Below are 19,643 nucleotides of genomic sequence, written 5' to 3'. Positions count from 1 at the left end.
TTGAACAGATTTCCCTGAAAGTGGGAACACAGAGTGGTGAAGAAGGTGTAAGGTGTGCTTGGCTTCTCCATTTGAGACATTGAGTTGGGATGTCATGTTACAGTTGTAAAATATGTTGTGGCTTCACTTGCAATTTTGTGTCAGTTGTGGTGCACATTGCAGGAAAGATGTAATTAAGTGAGAGAAGATACAGAAAAAATTTACAAGGATGTCACCTAGATTGGGGGGCTTGGGCCATAAAGGAAGATTGAATAGGATGGGTCTATTGGCCTTGGACCAAAGGAATCTGAGGGGGAACATGATAGAGCTATATGAAATTGATAAGCTAAGATCAGGTAAATAGCCAGTGTCTGTTCCCCTTTCTAAAACTAGAGGGCATCAATTAAATTGAGAGGGAGGAAGTTTAAACAGGATGTGAGGGGTACAATTTTCATGCAGAGTAGTTTGTATCTAGAATGAGCTATGAGAGAAGGTGATGGAACAAGGACAAAAACAACATTTATGAAGCATCTGGATAGATACTTGAATGAGCAAGGAATAAAAGAATATGGATTTAATGTAAGCAGGTAAGATTAATATGAATATGTATGACGGTTGGTATATATGCACAATGGGCTGAAGAGCCTGCTGCTTTATAGCCCTGAGAGGATGTTTGAACTTCATATGCCCTCCATCACTTCAATAACTTCCAGCTCTCTGAACCTGACCGTTTCACCTTTACCCTGGGAATGCACCTCTATCCCCCATACCAAAGGCTTCAAAGCCCTTTATTTCTTTTTCGACAAGAGACCCAACCAGTACCCCTCCACCACCATCCTCCTCCAGCCACAGAACTTGTCCAAACCCTCAGTAATATTTCCTTTGACTCATCCTACTCCATCAAAGGAGTAACCATGGATGCACATGAGTCCCAGCAATGCCTGTCTTTTTGTTTACTACATGGAGCAGTGGATGTTACAAGCTTACACAGGCAAGGCCCCTCAACTCATCCTCTGCTACATCGCCCACTACTTTGGTGTTGCCTCATGCATCCATGATGAACTCATCGACTTTATCCATTTTACTGCCAACTTCCATCCCAACCTCAAATTCACTTTGTTCATCGCAAGCAACATGTCCCTTTTCTTGATCTCTCTGTCTCCATCTTGGGATACAAGCTTTTGACAGACATCTTTTGCCCAACTCCCACAGCTACCTCAACTATACCTCTTCACACCCTGTCCCATGTAAAGCTTCCATTCCTTTCTCTTAATTCCTCCATCTCTGTTGAATCTGCTCCCAGGTCAAGGTCTTTCCTGCTAAATCCTCAGAGATGTCCTCCTCCTTCAAAAAGCATGGCTTCCAATCTACCAACTCATCGCCCCTCACCTGCATATGCTCCATTACCCGCACATCTGTCCTGGCCCCTCCACCTCCACGAGCAACAAGGCCAGGATTCTTCTTGACCTCACCTACCACCCCACCAGCCTTCACATCCAACCTATCATACTTCACCATTTCCGTCACTTATTATGTGATTCCACCACCTTCTCCTCCCTTTGACTTCTGCAGGGATTTCTCCTTCCATGACTCCCTTGTCCACTCCTCACCAGTCATCCCCTTGGCACTTACCCCTGTCCTCAGGAGGTGCTCCATTTGTGCCCACACCTTCTCCCTCACCCTCATTACATGTGAATCTGTAGGGTTATTTACTGCATCTGGTGCTCCCATTGTGGTGTCCTCTTCTTCAAAGAGACTGGATGCAGACTAACACATCATTTCATTGAGCACCTCGGGTCTGTCCACTGCTAAAGCGGGGATCATCCAGTGGCCACCCATTTCAGTTCCCTACCCCATTCCCTTGCTGACATGACTGTCCATAGTGTCATGCACTACCAGACTGAAGCCACATGCAAAATGGAGGAACAACACCTCATCTTCAATCAAATGGCATCAGTTTCTCTGGTTTCCGTTAAACCACTCATACCTTTCCTCCTTCTTCCTTCTGTTGCCTTTCCCCTAACTTTGTTTCCATTTTCCCTCTCCCTCCTTTCAGAGCCAAAATCAATTCTCACCTTTCCTCCCCCAAGAGTGGCAGGAATCTGCGAGACCTCCTGAGTTCCTCTAGCTTCTTTGTTTTTACTACAATCACAACATCTGCAGATTTCATGTTTTACTCATATTTCTTGTGCTGTATAAAAAAATTGTATACTGTATCAGCATTGATAACACTGATGAACTTACACAGAGAATTGTATTATAATAGTAACCTAAAAATATCTGCAAAAAAAGCTATTTAAAAGTAATGTGTATTTACTGTTTATGATTGTGTAGCAACTCTTCCATTGGAAAAGCAGTTTGTATATTCATGAGTGCGCATTTGGGAGAAGCTCTTTGCTAGACTTAACCATATAACCGTTTACAGCACGGAAACAGGCCATGTCGGCCCTTCAAGTCCGTACCGGTTCACTTGAACAACTCCACTAGCTCCTCCGCAAACTCCTGAGGAAGCAGAGGCTCTCTTCATGACGACTTGAATGTTTAAATTCTGTGCCCTTTTTATCAACATGTGTGACAGGTTGAAAATTAAGCTAAGGACAATAATAGTTCTTTTAACCCTTTGCTTTGTTTCAGAAAGTTTTATTTTAATGTATCATGGTCAGCAGACTTGTGGACAGAACTGCTGTTGTGTTCTATGTTCACAATAATGGAATCTTTACCTTTACCTATAGCAGATAACCAGAGTGGACAAAAGTAAAGTTATACATTTGTAATTCAATGCAGTGGGAGAGAATTGTATCATCCATAAAGGTCTCAAGAGAATGCATGAGGTGTATTGCAAGTAAATTACAAGTGGCCTAGAAATGAGTTACTAGACTGTTACCAATTTTTAAAATGCATCCAGAAGTAGGTAGACTCCTTTGGCAGAAAATTTCAATTTTACAAATTTGAAGTAGTCTTGATTTCTGTGGCTCTGGTTGCCAGTTTGTTGGGAAAGGAAGATACAGAAAGAAAGGAAAGTACCGTATTTGATAGCATATAAGACCCACTTTTTCCCCATGAAAAAAGGCTCAAAAATATTGCCCCGTTTCTTATATGTGAGGTTGAAATTAGGGTGATAATGGTGAGCCACACTGACAGAAAATCATCGTCACTGCGTGGCTCACTAGCATGACCCCCATCTATCACTGACGACAGGTGCCAGGCTGTCAGACCTCACGCTGATCCCACTGTACCGCTCTCTCTGGGGTGGGGGGGTGAGCAGGGCGCTGGGATCAGTGTGGGGGCTGGTGGTGGGCTGATAGGAGATTCTCCTAGTGGCCCACTGTTGGACCCCAAAAGGGGTCCTGCTACCCCTTTCCCCCCATCAGCCCACCACCAGTTCCCACACTGATCCCACCACCCCTTTACCCCAACAGCCTCCCACCACCCCTCTACCCCAACAGCCCACCACCAGTCCCCCCATTGATCACGCTATCCTGCTCCCCCACCCTGGGAGAAAGTGGGGCAGTGGGACCAGTGTTGGGACGGACAGAGGGCCCCTGGGAGAGAGTGGGATAGTGGGACCAGTGTGGAGACAGTCAGCGGGCTACCAGGAGAGAGCAGGGCAGCGTGACTAGTGCGGGGACTGACAGCGGACTACCGGGTGAGTCTCCCACCAGCCCCCACACTGATCCCACCACCTCGCTTTCCCCCAACAGCCCATCATCAGCCCCCAATGCTAATGAACCACGCTCTGACGATGATCAGTCAGCATTACTCATCATTAAATACACTAAAATAAACCTTAATATTCCCTGCTGAAATGGAGGAGGGTGGTCTTATATGCCATAAAATATGGTAACTATAAATAAAGTATTAGGCTCCATCTGCTGTTCCATGAATAAAGTATCTCTATGCTCAACTCAATCACTGATGGTTTGCTGTATCTTAGCAAATGTATAAGAAAGATACTGATGTCTGCTGTTAGCACTATAGCTGAAAGAAATTGTGAATCTTGGATATCTTACCTGAATTGGAATACCGAAAGCCAGGCGTATCCAGCCTCAGTTGAGATACACATGAATGATTGTGAGCTGTGTAATTTAGTAGAGTTGGTACACATTAGAACATTTAAAAAAACACCCAAAGCTGTTGCATTTCAATGTTGTGTTCAGCCAGATTCTGGAGCAGTATGTTATGCCTTCCTGAAGTAAACCATCAGTTGTTCATTATAGAAACTAACATTCTATAATTGTAATTTTTAAATTTTAATTTAGAGATACAACACAAGCCCATGCCATCAAAATACACCAATTAACCTACAAACCACATATCTTTTTAGAAGTTGGGAGGAAACTGAAGCAGTCGGGAAAAATGTAGATACGGGGAGAACGTAGAAACTCCTTAAGACAGCATCGGATTCAAACCCAGGTCCCTGACACTGTAATAACATTGTGCTCGTCGCCTCGCTAACCATGCCACCTGATGTGCAATCAGCATGTAACAAGATTACATCAAAGAATACTGGTAGATATCATTTGAGGTGATGAAGTCGGAGAATCAAGAGAAGTATAAATATATTTAGATGTAGTACAAGACAGCAGATGGGATTGATGAGGTACACAGGGTTGTGGGTTAGGAACTGGTTTTAGAGATTGGGCAGGTTGGAAAGTCAAAACCATTACAAGGATCAGGACCTTATCATTTTGTCTGAAGGAGTCCTGAGGTTCAGGAGGCTGGTGGGGCAGGATTGGACAAGAGATCAATGGAATGGGGAGGTGAGTTCAAAGAATAAAATATTAGGGCAGGTGTTATCTTAATGGGGTCCCAATCGAGCAAAAAGTTAGGAGGACTTGCATACCTTGGGAGTGCCCAATGATGGTACAACTTGTTTGAATGCATCAGATCACACAAAAGGGTGTGACATAATTTAACTTGATGCATGTCTGACATACAAATTGGATCAGAGGAACAAACAGGACAAACAATCTGGAAAGCACCCAGTTGAATTTCCAGAATGATGTAAAATAACATAGAAGTGGTGGTCCATGCTTTTCAGGTGATTTCAAGTATAATTTAAGATGCCTAGTGTCAAGTGCAGGGACAGAGGTAGGATCAAATTCAAAGCACTTGTTACAAACTGTTGTTCTGCGATGTCATGTAACCTAATTTCAAACACGTTGTCTTCCCATTACTAAACATTGCTTCGATGTATGTCAGAGAATTAGCATTAAAATCCAATTGCATACCTGTTAATAAATTACTTTTACTGAATAAAACTGGTCAGACAGATTGCTCATTAAAAAAATCATATTTGGTTCTATTTTCTTGGTCAAACAACTTCCATTAGTGTGATGCATTTTTTCATTAGTAGATGCATTATTTACTGGTTCTTAGCAGAATATTCATTCAATTGGATGAGAAAAGAAAAAGAATTATATTTTTTCAAATGACTGCATTGACAGCATGAGATTATATTCACCCAATTTCACACAACATGGTACAGCTCAGAATGGTTTGCCTTTTATTTCACTGATGAGGAACATCTGCTTAAATGACACTTTACTGTGAGTTGTGTGGCGTTTTTACTTGTGAAATGAAAGCAAGATTACCGTAGTATAAAGGCAACCGAGCAAACCCCTTTCTATTAATTTTCAAGATGGTGTGACTGACTCAACAGTGAATGTTAGATTTGCATTAAACAAACTGCAGTCAGTATAGCTAAAGGAGCTGTTTAAAGAATGTCCTAAATTCCTGGGATACAGCAGTGCCAATATTTTCCAGCTCATTGTGTGTCAGTGAGGCATGGGCAATGATTTGTTACAGAGCACAATTATTCTGGCAGATATCCTAGTAACTTGGAATGTGCCAGCATCTGATTTGAAATGCCTTTTCTTAAACTCTGTGATAATTGCAACTAATTGTTTCAATTATATCACATGAATGAGCCATCATAGAATTTTGTGGCAGAATAATAAAATTCTCAACTTGATCAGGTTTTTCACAGAAATTATAGTCTGAATTTTATTTCCTGAATTTAAATATGTGGATTTGGGTCAAATTGAAAAATAGCTATCACAGGAATCAAAACCACTTTGATCCTAACTCCGCCTTGTGCTGTCCGCATATAAGATACCTCTTTAATGCCTCTTCTCACTTAAGACAGGGAACTGGGGCTCAAACCACTCCTAAAGAGTAAAATTCAGCTGTAGTGTAAACAGCTCATGCCCTCATCATATTATCACATTTCAAGCATATGCAATGCTGTGAGGATCATTAATATAATTTTAAGTTTGGTTTTCAAAAAAGCAAGTCAAGTTTATAAACATCTCATCGCACAAGTGCAACCTGACGCAGCAGTGTTGTGTCTTCAGTGCAAAACGTGTAGATGCAGATGCAGACGCACAACCAGACATAACACATATGCAGGACAAGTATTCATATATTCATACAAATAAATAAATAGATATTATTTCATAAATATGAGAATCTTGGTTTGTTAGTGTGAGCAGTTCCTTTGGTTGTTCAGCATTCTCACTGCCCTTGGGAAGAAGCTGTTTCACAGACTGATTCTCCTGGATCTCTTTCCTGATGGGAATAGCTGTAAGATGCTGTGTAGATGGTGGAAGCGGGCAACAATGATTTTGCACGCTCTATTCAGTAATCCTCTCTGCCACTCTTATAGTCCTGTGGATTGACCTCCAATTCGATGCAATACAGAGGGGTCTCCAAAGTGGTTGATATTGACCGCTGGAGGGGGTCAATGGGACTGTCCAAAAAGTTGAAAGGTGGTTGATAAACGCTGGAGGGTCGATTGAACTTTTGGGCTCAAAAGAATTGCCGAGCCCAAGTTCCCTGCTCCTGCCCGGGAGTCCGAGGTCCCTGCTCCTGCCCGGGAGTCCGAGGTCCCTGCTCCTGCCCGGGAGCTTGAGAGCGACTTCGTCGCCATGAATGGCGCCGCACCCGATGTTGAGAATGGAATCGCCGATGCTGAAGTCTTGGACCTAGTTCTGTTTGACATCTTCTTGGTCAGAAACAAAGGTTTTTCTTCACTGTTGTTATAATTGCTTGCTTAATATACAGATTTGTTATTTGGCAATTGGGTTGTTTTAATAAAGTTTGGGTTGTTGCTGGGAGTCCCGGGCACCATTCATATGGTATCCAATTTCCCTTACTAATGCATATGGAAACTGCACGTGTAGTGAGTCAATCTATTTATTTATTTATTTTAGTACATGTCTATGAGGCATCAAGAATTCCATGAAGGTTGAAGGTCTAAAAAGTTTGGTGACGTCTGCTCTATAGCAACTTGATGCTGGTATCTGTGCTCACCTCAGTCTTTTCAGGAAGTGCAATTGCTGTTACACCTTCCTGACAGGTGAGGTGATGTGTGTCCACGATAAGTCATTTGTTAAATGGATTCAAAGGAACTTGATGCTCTCTACTCACTCCACTACAGTGTTACTGATGTGCAGTGGAGGGTGGTCGTTCCTTGTCCATGATCATCTCCTTCATCTTGTCCATATTGAGACTCAAGTTGTTACTCTTGTACTAAATCATGAGATTTTCCTCCTCTTCTCTGTAGTATGACTTATCATTGTTGCAGATGAAGCCAACTACTGTTGTGTCATCTGCAAATTTGATGACACATATTACAAAATTAAATTTCTTTTTCATCTATGTACAGAGATATTGGTCTTGGCTGATTTTTGTGATAGGATGTTTCTGGTGATTCAGGTTGCTCTTCATTGATCTCCAATTTATACTGTCAAATCTGAACAAAAATATAAAGCATACAGGGGTCCCTGGGTTACAAACGAGATCCCTTCTTTTCACCTTATTTAGCATCAGTTCGTAAAATGTTTGTTTTGTACGCTGAATAAAAAACATTAAAGAAACATTTCTTAAAACAATATAGATAGAACAAAACCAAAAGAAGATCATGATTAAAACTTAGCACTTACATCAATGTCTTGCATACCTAAAAGGGCATTTGTGAGTTAACATTAGGCACATGTGCAAATTGGGGGCACAATTGGTTTGTAAGTATGAGCTATCCGTAAGTCGAACGTTCGTAACTTGGGGACTCCCTGTACTAAGGTCTTCAGATATTACCATGAAGCATTACAGTGCATGCAGAATATATAGCTCTGAAATTGTTATGGAATAAAGTAGCAAATATAAATACCTGTACAATCACATGCCATGCAGAGGAAGGTGCATATTATGGGACTCACTTAAGCTTATCTGAAATTATTGGGCTGAATTTTGGGTACACAGGGTGAAGAAGAAGGTTTTATCACAGCATTAAAATAAATTATGATTGCATGTAAATAGCCATTTTTGGATTTATTTTCAATTCTTGATAAGGGACGGTTGGAGAGAAACTGTTCTGTGCTGATATTAAAATCAAAATTTAAAGGACTGAGATTTTTAATTACAATAACTGTGAAATTCTGATTCAGATTATAATGTCAATTCACTTCTCCGAAGGTATTCTTGAAGGATATGGCATCGTTTTCTTGAAGAAAAGAGGAGACTTTAGTGTCCATGTAGACACCTAATATCTCTTAAGTTTAATTTAATCTCTGCATTTAGATGTAATGTTTATAATTATTGCTTTTATTATGTTTTTAAAATAACAAAAATAATTGTACTGTTTGTTTTGGAAGCACTGGAAGAATAGGAGCAAAGGGTGAGTGTGCGATTAACCCCAAGGTGGACTGATCTTACTGAAAATTCAGATCTGTAGATGCAAAGGCAATCATCTTCAAAGGTTTTGACAAGGCAGTGAGACCAATGTGCAACCTCCTCGAGGCGGGACAAAGTCACTCCCAACAGCTATAGTGATTCCCATTGCAAGTCCAGATTTTATCTTCTTGTTTCACTGGCTCATTGCAAACAATTACAAACCACAGCTATGACACTATAAGTAACTAGAAGGAGACAATAGAGGGCTGTTGAAATGCTGAATGTACTCAAATGATCAGGCGGCAGAGACAGAATTTACCTTTCACGTCAATGATTTTTTCATTAGAACTGGGAAAGTGAATAAAAGAGGCTGTTTCAAAAAGGATGGCAGATCAAAGAGATGACTGATATGGTGGAAGAGCAAGAGAATGCAGATGACCAAATCTCCATCAGTACTGGAGCACCACAGGGCTGTGTTCTTAGCCCCCTGCTCTACTCACTTTACACCAGCGACTGTGTGGCTCATTATGACAATAGCATCATCTACAAATTTGACGACGATATCACAGAGTGGGTTGTATAAAAAAAAAGGCGATGAATCAACATACAGGAGTGAGATTGAAAACTTGGTTGAATGATACACCAAGAACAACCTTGCACACAATTTCACCAAAGCCAAGGAGCTCATTGTTGACCAGTGGTGAAAGATCTAGTGATCACTGGGGGATCAGAGGTGGAAAGGGTGAGCAAATTTAAGTTCTTGGGAGTCACTATCTCAGAGAATCTTTCCTGGACCCAACACACAAACGGCATCATGAAAAAAGCTCATCAGTTCCTCTACTTCCTCAGGAATTTTCTGAGGTTTGGTATGACATTAGAAACTCTGGCAAATTTCTACAGATGTGTGGTGGAAAGTGTGCTGACCATCTGTATCATGGTCTAATATGGGGACAACAATACCCCTGAGCATAAAACCCTGCAAAAGGTAGTGGACACAGCCCAGGACATCACAGGAAAAACCCTCCCCACCATCGAGAACATCTACAGGGAATGCTGCCACCAGAGAGCAGCAGCAATCAGCAAGGATCCACACCACCCAGCACGCGCTCTGTTCTTGCTGCTACCATCAGGAAAGAGGTCTAGGTTCCACAAGACTCATACCACCAGGTTCAGGAACAGCTGCTACCCCTCCACAATCAGATTCTGCAACAACAAACTCAATCAGGGACTCATTTAAGGACTCTTTATTGATTTTTAAATTCTCTCTTTTTATATAGTCAGTTTGTTTACATATCTTTTTCTATTTAAAATTCTTTATTTGTTTACATGTGTATATTGTATACAGTTTTTTTTTGCTTTACTAATAAGTGGTAATTCTGCCTCGCCTGCAGGAAAAAGAATCTCGTGTCTGTATGGGATGTACTCTGTCAATAATCTGAAATTTTTGTAGCGTTTAAGAGAGAATGGTGAGGACTTGCTAATTATAGTTGATGTGCCAGAGGAGAGAAAGACATGCTGAAACTCTGATTCAAAATAAGGCAGTGGTTGGAAAACAACTAGATGCTGGAAATAAGCAGCATGTCAGGCAGCATCAGTGGAGAGAAAAATAAGAGTTAACATTACGATTCTGTCATATAGAGAAGGGCTGTTGATCTGAAATTAGTGATTTTTACAGTGAGTCAAGACAAGTGCTGCATGTGCAGGTGGAAGACAAGGTTACTTTGGGCTTCATTTGTACACCGTTAGAGACAATGTGAGAAGTCACGTGACATGGAGACAGGATTAGCTTCGCAGAGAGAAGTGAGATGTGTTCCTTAATGGAGGAGAAGGCCGAGCCAGAAAATAAGCTTTATTTTCCCAGAGAGCTAGTATATTTTAAAAATATTTTATTTAAATATGTTTCCATGCATGTAATTAATTAATCATTATACAATAAAGTGAGTGCTTAAATTGAAGAAATTTTCATTCATTACATGATGGTTATAACCCCTCCCCATCCCTTGCTCTCCCAACCCTATGTAGATAAAGAATTATATATAGTATAAAAAGAAGGAAAAGAGAAAGAAACAGCTTAGTATTGTGAATTGCCCAGAGCATTCACCCTTCACCCCCCCCCCCCCCACAAAACACACTGGAACTTGATGGATTTTATCTGAACATTTCATTTTTAGCAAGAAGATTAACACAGGTCTTAAGAGGCTGAAAGTCTCTGTGATTCAGAATAAGGCAGTGGTTGGAACTCTATTTTTTAGATTTCTTCATATTTATACCTAAAATTTATGTTACAGGTGTTTGTGTTTCCGGGCTCTAAGTTTGCAAAAATATAGGGTATTTATTTCTCAAATTACATGTAATTTTCTCTAAAAGAATACAGCTTTGAATTTCTGCATTCCATTTCCTCATATCTAAATACAAGTCTGATTTCCAAGTCACTGCAATACATTTTCTTGCTACTGCCAATGCTATTTTAACAAATTTCATTTGATATATTGACAATTTTAATTTGGGTCTTGTTCCTTCTATATTTCCCAGTAAAAATAAATCTGGGTTTAAAGGAAAAAACAGTGTCTGTCACTAGTTCTAAGAAGTTTTGAAAATCCATACAAAACAGTTTTACCTTAGAACATGACCAAGTTGAATGCAAGAAAGTGGCTATCTCTTCACTGCATCTAAAACATTGATCTGATAATCTGATTTCATTCTTTTCAATTTTTGTGGTGTTAAATATAGCTGATGTAAAACAAATCATACTGAACTTATCTATACCTTATATTAATAGTATTTATCATACTATATTGACAGATGTAACCATCTTTACTCATCAATTATAATATTCAGATCTAACTATCATTTCAGTCTATTTTTTTTTGGTATTTCCTCTCCTAATAAGAGATTCCATCTCACTACACATAGGTAATCACATTTCTAAACCTAACTTTTCACTTAAATATGCTCTCAATTTGAAATAACAAGCAAAATGTTACTAGGTATTCCATATTTATTCCTCAATTGTTCAAATGACATCAATTGACTTTGTTCATAACAATTTTCGATATTTTAATATCCTTACTAGACCAGATAATTAAAAGTCAGTTATCCTTTGAAAAAGATACAAGCTGATTTTGAATCGGGGCATCTAAGGCAATATATTTCCTTTTATTCCAATTTTGTCTTTTATCCCAAACAATTATCAAGTGTTTCAACAATGGTATCTCTTTAACCCCAATTAATAATTTTGATTCCCATTTATATATAAATTCTTCTGTTCTTCTCTCTCCTATTTTATTTAACTCTATTTTGACTCATACCAGTTTTTCTACTCCTTCAAAGAGAGTCATAAATAATCTCCTTTGAGCTGCTTGGCAATAATTCTTAAAGTTGGGGAGTTGTAAACTTCCCAATTCATATTTCCATGTTAATCCCTCTATAGAAACTCTTGTTATTTTAACTTTCCAAAGAACTTAACTTACATATTTATTTACAAGTAAAGTTTTAAAAAGATATTGAATTCTTGGAAATATATTCATCTTTATACAATTAACCCATCCTATTAATGTTATAGGTAAAATCTATTTTTTTCTTCAACTTTTTTAAGTAATGGCAAATCATTCAATTTATATAGATTTTTTAGATTATGTCTACATGAATCCCTAAATATTTTATCCCATCTTTGTCCATTTAAATTGAGTATTTATTTGACAATGACTATAGTCTCCTGTAAGAGGCATCATTTCACTTTTATCCCGATTTATATTGTACTCAGAAATCTTACCTTATTCCTCTTAATTAAAGTGTAATTTCTGCAGGGAAGTCTCAGATTCTGTCAAGTATATTAAAGCATAATTTGCCAATAAACTAATTTTGTGCTCTTCTTCACCAACTTTTATTTCCATATCACTCCTAATTACTTCTGCTAGTAGTTCTGTAGCTAAATATAAACAAGGCCGGAAATAGAGGGCATCCTTGTCTGCTTGATCTCATCAGTTGAAATGAAGTAGATATTTGACCATTTGACTATTTGTATAAGGCCTTAATTCAATTTATAAAAAATTGACTAAATCCAAATTTGTCCAGAACCTTAAATAAAAAATCTCATTCCAATCGAGCAAGAGCTTTTTCTGCATCTAAGGTATAAATCAACATGTAAATCTTTTCTTTTTTGTGACAAATGTATAATACCAAGTAGTCTGGCCACATTATCTGCTGATTTCCTCTTTTTAACAAACCTGTCTGGTCCATATTTATTAATTTTGGTAAAAATTTAGTCATCCTATTTCCCAATATTTTAGAAAGAATCCTGAAATATGCATTCAATAATGAAATAGGTCTATATGATGGAGGCTTCAAAGGATCATGCTCTTCTTTGGTTATCATGGTAATTATTGATATTGAAAATTATTCTTGGAGTGTATGGGCTCCTGGCGCTTGATCAAACATTTCCATAAAAAGAGGAATCAATAAGTTTTTAAATTATTTATAGAATTCAGGTGGGAAAACCATCTTCTTCCAGTGCTTTATTACTTTGTAATGAACTCTTTTTTGAAGGTCTTTTTCTAAAACCATTATTTCTTGTTCTAATCTGTCTACCTCCTTCATATATTCCTTTTTAATTTTAGAAGTAAAACATAATTTAGCCTCTCAGATATGCATCAGATATGCCTCACATTCAGATAGTGAGGCAGAGGAGAGAAAGACATATGTGGTGAAACTGTGATTCAGAATAAGGCAGTGGTTGGAATACAAATCAACTAGATGCTGGAAATAAGCAGCATGTCAGGCAGCATCAGTGGAGAGGAAAAAAAAGGTTAACATTACAATTTTGTCACATAGAGAAGGGCTGTTGATCTGAAATTAGTGATTTTTACAGTGAGTCAAGACAAGTGCTGCATGTGCAGGTGGAAGACAAGGTTACTTTGGGCTTCATTTGTACACCGTTAGAGACAATGTGAGAAGTCATATGACATGGAGACAGGATAAGCTTTGCAGAGAGAAGTGAGATGTGTTCCTTAATGGAAGAGAAAGCCGAGCCAGAAAAAATGCTTTATTTTTCTAGAGAGCTAGTATTGTACCATAATAATACAAAATATAGATTGAAAATAGCAGTCACAGAAATGTTTGAGATAATCTTAATTGAAGATCAGAGATCACAAAGGTTGTTGCTGGTTGGTTTATATTCCTGGATTGGAGGATGGAAAAGGAGGCTGTTCTCTTGAGGCAAGTTATTCTCAGCAATGTTTTTGCATCAAAAAAAAATATCCAGAGAGACAAAACAATTGCAAGGCTTGAAGTTCTGTTGACTTGGATCAAACCAACTCATTGGAAAACTGTTACATTGTGTCTCTGAGCCACACAAAAAAAAATCAATTTGCCTCAGTCAATAAGTTGTTTTGTCCTCATAGATTTTCACTCATGAGGGAAGTGGTGGATTAACCATTAGGCTGAGTTGGCTGAAGCTAGGGGCCCATCAGGTAAAGGGGCCCGAGCTGTTTGGGATATTTCAGTACTTTTGTACAAATTATTTTAATTATAAATACTATTTTGTTATCTAAATTACGCTCCAAACATATAAACAAGTGACTTTGAATGCACTAGGCATGTGCAGTTCTGAATCAGATTCAAACCTGTCCAGCAGAGACCATTCATGCACTTCAAGATTGCTTTGAGCACCCTGACTGGCGACTGCTTCAATTTGGAGGAGTATTTGGCATCAGTGACCAGCTACATTAGTAAGTGTTCTGATGACATCACTGTGCCCAAGACCATCATTACTCACTGTAGTCAGAAGTCATGGATGACTGGAAGTGCGTGTGCTGCTCAGCAACCTTCAGAGAAGACAACAAGTAGGCCTAGCTATTGCAAGTACCAAGCTGTCTAAGGCCATCAGGGAAGCAAATTGCATTCAGAGCCACCTCCTGGACAGCAAAGACACGCAACGCATGTGGAAGGGTAACCCAGACTACACCATCTGCCTGTGCTGGTGATGCTTCCCTCCCACTTCTATGTGCATTTTGAGGTGAAAACCAACATGGCGTTGAAGAAGACCACCTCTCCTCTAAATGATTAGGTGCTGTGTCTTGTAGTGGCCAATATGAAGGGAAAGTTAAGCATGGAAAACTACTGGACCGTATAACATTACCCGCAGAGTGCTCAGGGGATATGCAGCTCAGCTAGCAGATGTTCTCACCAATACCTTTAGCATCTCCCTGAGAAGGCCCTTGGTCCCAGCATGCTTCAAAGCTGCCATCATTGTCCCAATGCCAAAGAAGTCATCTGTGTCCTGCCTCAATGACTACCACCTTGTCACACTCACATCCATCATCATGAAGTGCTTTGAGAAGCTCGTCATGAGGTGCATCAAGCTCCTGCTGCCCCCATTACTGGACCACCTGCTGTTCGCATACAGATCCAACCGCTCTATGGATGATGCCATCACCACTTCCCTACATCTAGCTCTCACCCACCTGGAAAATAAAGACTTGTATGTTCGAATGCTGTTTATTTAATTCAATTCGGCATTCAACATGATCATACCTCCATACTTGATAAAGAAGTTGAACCTGCTGGGTCCAAACACCTCCCTCTCCATTTGGATTCTTGACTTCCTGTCAGGGAGACCTCAAACAATACAGATCAGAAACAGCACTTCCAAGACCATCACACTGAGCACGGGGGACCCCCAGGGCTGTGTGCTTAGTCCACTGCTCTTCACTCTGCTGATCCATGACTGTGCAGCTAAACACAGCTTGAACCACATCATCCAGTTCACTGATGACTCAACTGTGGTGGGCTTTATTAGTAAGAATGAAGGGTCAGCATACAGAGATGAGGCGGAGTTGCTAACGGACTGGTGCAGAGCCAGCAACCTGTATCTAAACGCTAAAAAAACAAAGAGATGGTCGTCACATCAGAAGACCCTGGGGGCCATGCTCTGTTGACCATTGACAGCTCACCTGTTGAGGTCATCATTAGTATCAAGTTCCTTAGAGTGTACTTGGTGGAGAATCTCACCTGGCCCTGTAACACCAGCTCCACAGCCAAGAAAGCCCAGCAGTGCCTCTACTTCCTGCGAAGGCTGAGGAAAGTTCATCTCCCATCCTCCATCCTCACTGCATTCTACAGAGGATGCATCAAGAACATCCTGTGCAACTGCATCACCGCCTGGTTTCAAAGATGTATCTCCTTGGACCGAAAGACCCTACAGTTAGTGAAGTCAGTGGAAAAGATCATTGGGGGCTCTCTTCCTACCATGAAGGACATCTACAACACTCGACGCCAGTGAAAGGCAATAAACATTGTGAAGGACTCCACACACCCCTCACATAAACTGTCCTCCCTTCTACCATCTGGTGAGAGGTGTCGTAGCACTCGGACCTTTACATCCAGATTGGGCAACAGTTTTATCCCCCAAGCCATCAAGCTCCTGAATTCCCAGAACATACGTGGATAGTACCATGGACCTTTACTGTATAAATCTTAATATTTTAATGTGTTTAAGTTCTATTCTAACTTATATTTATGTAAATATGCTCCATGGTCCTAGAGAAATGCTATCTCATCTTTACCTTGCGAGCATGGTATGAAGAATAAATAAATGTGACAACTTGAATTATGATGGGTATCGATAAATGCATAGGTTATGGATGAAAGGGAAGAAGTTTAGGGAGAACATGGGGAAATTTCTTCACACAGAGAGTGGTGGGAGTATGGAATGAGCTGCCAGTTGATTGTAGGGTCAATTTTTACATTGAAGAAAAACTTGGTCAGATATTTATTTAAAGTGATTTATGATCTGCCAGATGTGGAATGATTATCTAAGAAGCCCAATTGAAGGAGAGCCCCTTGAATGAGGTAAAAACAGAATTTTGAAAACCTCACTCCAGGCTTGAACAGAATGTTGGCTTCAGAATGTTCCAGTGTCCTTGCTGTAGGAAAACCCATCTCGGTCTGAGTGAATTATGATAATCTAAATTTTAAATTGAATTAGGCTCAACTAATTATTTCTCTCTCGCGTGTCTAGACTGACTTTATCAGCCAATTGTGTTGGGATTTTCCTAAAATAGTGTGATTTCCTCCCTCTAATCCAGACCTTGTTGTGGGGACATATGGTTCATTAACACTAAACAGCCACAAAACTAAACGCTTTGCATCTGTGCATGGTATCTGTTTCCACATTAGATTGAATTCCACGACAGATTGCTTCGTCGTTCTGGTCTTTCCAATCCTCCAAGTATCACATAAATGGCATGAAATGAAGCAGAAAGTGCACCTTAACGTAACCCCTATCCCCAGTGAATTTACTGCAGGCACAAGAAACTCCCTGAGTTCATGGTTAAGACTAATTGTTGAAGTGAAATTCCCCCTCATTCACACTGATATGCAGAATCAGAGAAATAATTGAATTCAGTTTTTGAATATGTAATAAAAGGGCTGTAATTGATTTATATTACTGAGGAATTATAGGAGAAGATTTTTAGATTGGTTAATACCTCCTCAATATGTGCTCATCATTCTTTGATTCAGTTTAAAGTGGTATATCGGGCTCATGTCGTAAGATAAATTGGCCGTATTTTTTCTAAGGTTAGTCCTATTTGTGATAGGTGCAAATCAAAAGTGGCTTCTCTAACTCATATCTTTTGGTCATGCTCTATGTTAGAGAGGTATTCGATAGATATGTTTAAGTCTTTGTCACCTATACTAGATATTAGTTTGCAACATTACCCATTAACTGCTATTTTTGGAATTATAGTTCCAGAAGTTCCTTTTCTACATTACTGGCTAGAAGAGCTATCTTATTTAAATGGAAGATCTAATCCACCTACTTTGATTCAATTGTCTCTCAAATTATGTCATGTTTAATTTAGAGAAAGTTAGGAGACGTACATTTTGATACTTCTGTTAAATTTGAAGAGACTTGGTGACCTTTTATAAAATACTTCCACATGACTTAGTACTGTATAATTATTTTCCCTTCCAGACTATATTTAATTTTATTTCTTTTCTCTTATTGGTGAAGATCAGATGATAATTATTATGACTAACTTCTCAGGATAGACTGCCTCGTCTTTTTTTTTCCTTAAATTAGGTGGGGGTTTTATATAATAAAAAAATATTTTTTTGAATATTTCATTTAGAGGAGATGAGAACATATTCATTAATTGTGGTGTAATGCAATGTGATGTCATTTAGTGATATTTTTACCTGATTATGTTCTCCTACTCTCCGCATGTATTGTTTAACTATAATATGATAAATAAAAAGGTTGAAACGATAATGTTATATTATGGATGTAGTACATTATACATAGTACAATGATATATTATTTAATGTAACTTAATGTCACTTTTTTTATACTCAATGAAGGGTGGGTGCCCTGGGGTAGGGGGAAACGTTAGGAGGGGCCTTACTAAAGCTCAGGTTCGGGCCCGGGTGTTAATCCACCACTGCATCTGGCAAATGATCCTGGAAATGAAAGAAACCCTTCTGTGAAGGGAGCAACATTAAAATGTGTTCTTCACTACTTACCTGTCAACAAAAGGGTCCAAACTTTTACTTACACCAACATAAAGTACCTATTTCCAGAACAGGTAAGAACCAAAAAGCTCGTTCATTCAATTCCAGCTTCACATCCAAAGAATTGGCCAAAACCAGCAGTGTGGCAGTAAAACGTGGTGTAAATACATCAAAGGAAACAACTGATCTGCACATATTCCAGACAATTTCAGTGACTAAAATCCTCCCTCACTCAGCAGGTCTTTTTATATTTGATTTATCAGTGCTGGATAAACATTTCTAATTTTGCCGACATGAGACTGTTCCACTGTGTTATTTCCACAGGGATGTGGATGACTCAAAAGGTTGAATCACCACTCTGACCTCTGGAATCTTGATTTACATCCAGCTCAGAGTGATATAGGCCGTCCAGTGCCTGCTGGAATGATTCTCAATTACCATAGTTAGATGGTTAGTTTCACCACCTAATCGTTCCTAGACCTGAGTACACAGCACCAAACTGACCATAACACAGCATTAATGAGCATTGAGTTGGCATTCTTACACAGGCAGGCTACATGAATGTGCGATGTGGGAAATGGAAATGTGACACTGTAACAGCTGGGGTGTTGAGAATCAGACAGGCTTCTGAGATGAAGCACCTTTATTTTACGTCATGGCCTAGAGTGATCAGAGATTGCTTGATGCTAACGATTTGAGCTCAAAATTGAAAAGGAGGGGCTTTAGTACCATTATAATCTCATCTTTCATTAAGCTGGAAATGCAACAATTTTCCATCCCTCAATCCCCCAAAAATGAGCCGTGAGCCGTGTGTCTGAACATGTGTTTTACTGAAAGAATCCTCTAACTTAAACAAGTAGTGTTGCTGCAAAGTCCAATTATTCTGTTGCAAACACATCTTTGTTATGAATCAGAATTGCCAAGAAGAGAAAGACCAACAAAGAGAAGTCAGTTGGCCAAATCTTTGCCTTACATCCTCGTTTTGTGTGTTGGTTAAAAAAAAGCCCATCACATTTCAATTTTAGTATCTCTTGGAAAGCAACCAACATTAGGGTTTTACAATCCAGTGGCAACATCCCAAAAATGAATATTGTTAACTTATAGAGAGATTTTCTTTAAAATCATTCCTTTGACTCAACTGCTTTTGAATGAACATTAAAATGTGAATACTTTGGGAAACGATTTAAACTGCTGTATTATTGGATCTGTTTCTATTTTATATTCCTGGCAGCTGACAGAGAGCAGTACAGTGCCTTGTGGCAAGATGCAAACAAATTTATGGGCTTGCAGCATTTTGTAAACACACTGCTGCTCATTAGTATGTATTGTGATTTCTTGCTCATTTGCATACTTTTCCCACAGAATGTAATCCTCGTTTCAGGGGATCATCAGAGACTTGGAATTGCTTTTCCTTTCAGGTTTGAACTCACCCCAGGGTTGTGAGCTGCCTGCATAGCTTTATCAACAGAGATCAGCTTGTC

General features: G+C 39.3%; 1 protein-coding gene across 4 annotated transcripts in view; it reads left to right on the top strand.

The window, feature by feature from the left end:
* Window positions 1–19,643, top strand: part of LOC138751545 (zinc finger protein 385D-like) — a 423,580-nt gene that overhangs the window by 119,976 nt on the left and 283,961 nt on the right. The window lies entirely within an intron of this gene.

This window comes from Narcine bancroftii, chromosome 1, assembly GCF_036971445.1.
Source record: "Narcine bancroftii isolate sNarBan1 chromosome 1, sNarBan1.hap1, whole genome shotgun sequence".
Lineage (NCBI taxonomy): Eukaryota > Metazoa > Chordata > Chondrichthyes > Torpediniformes > Narcinidae > Narcine > Narcine bancroftii.
This window is presented reverse-complemented; position numbering and strand designations above follow the sequence as displayed.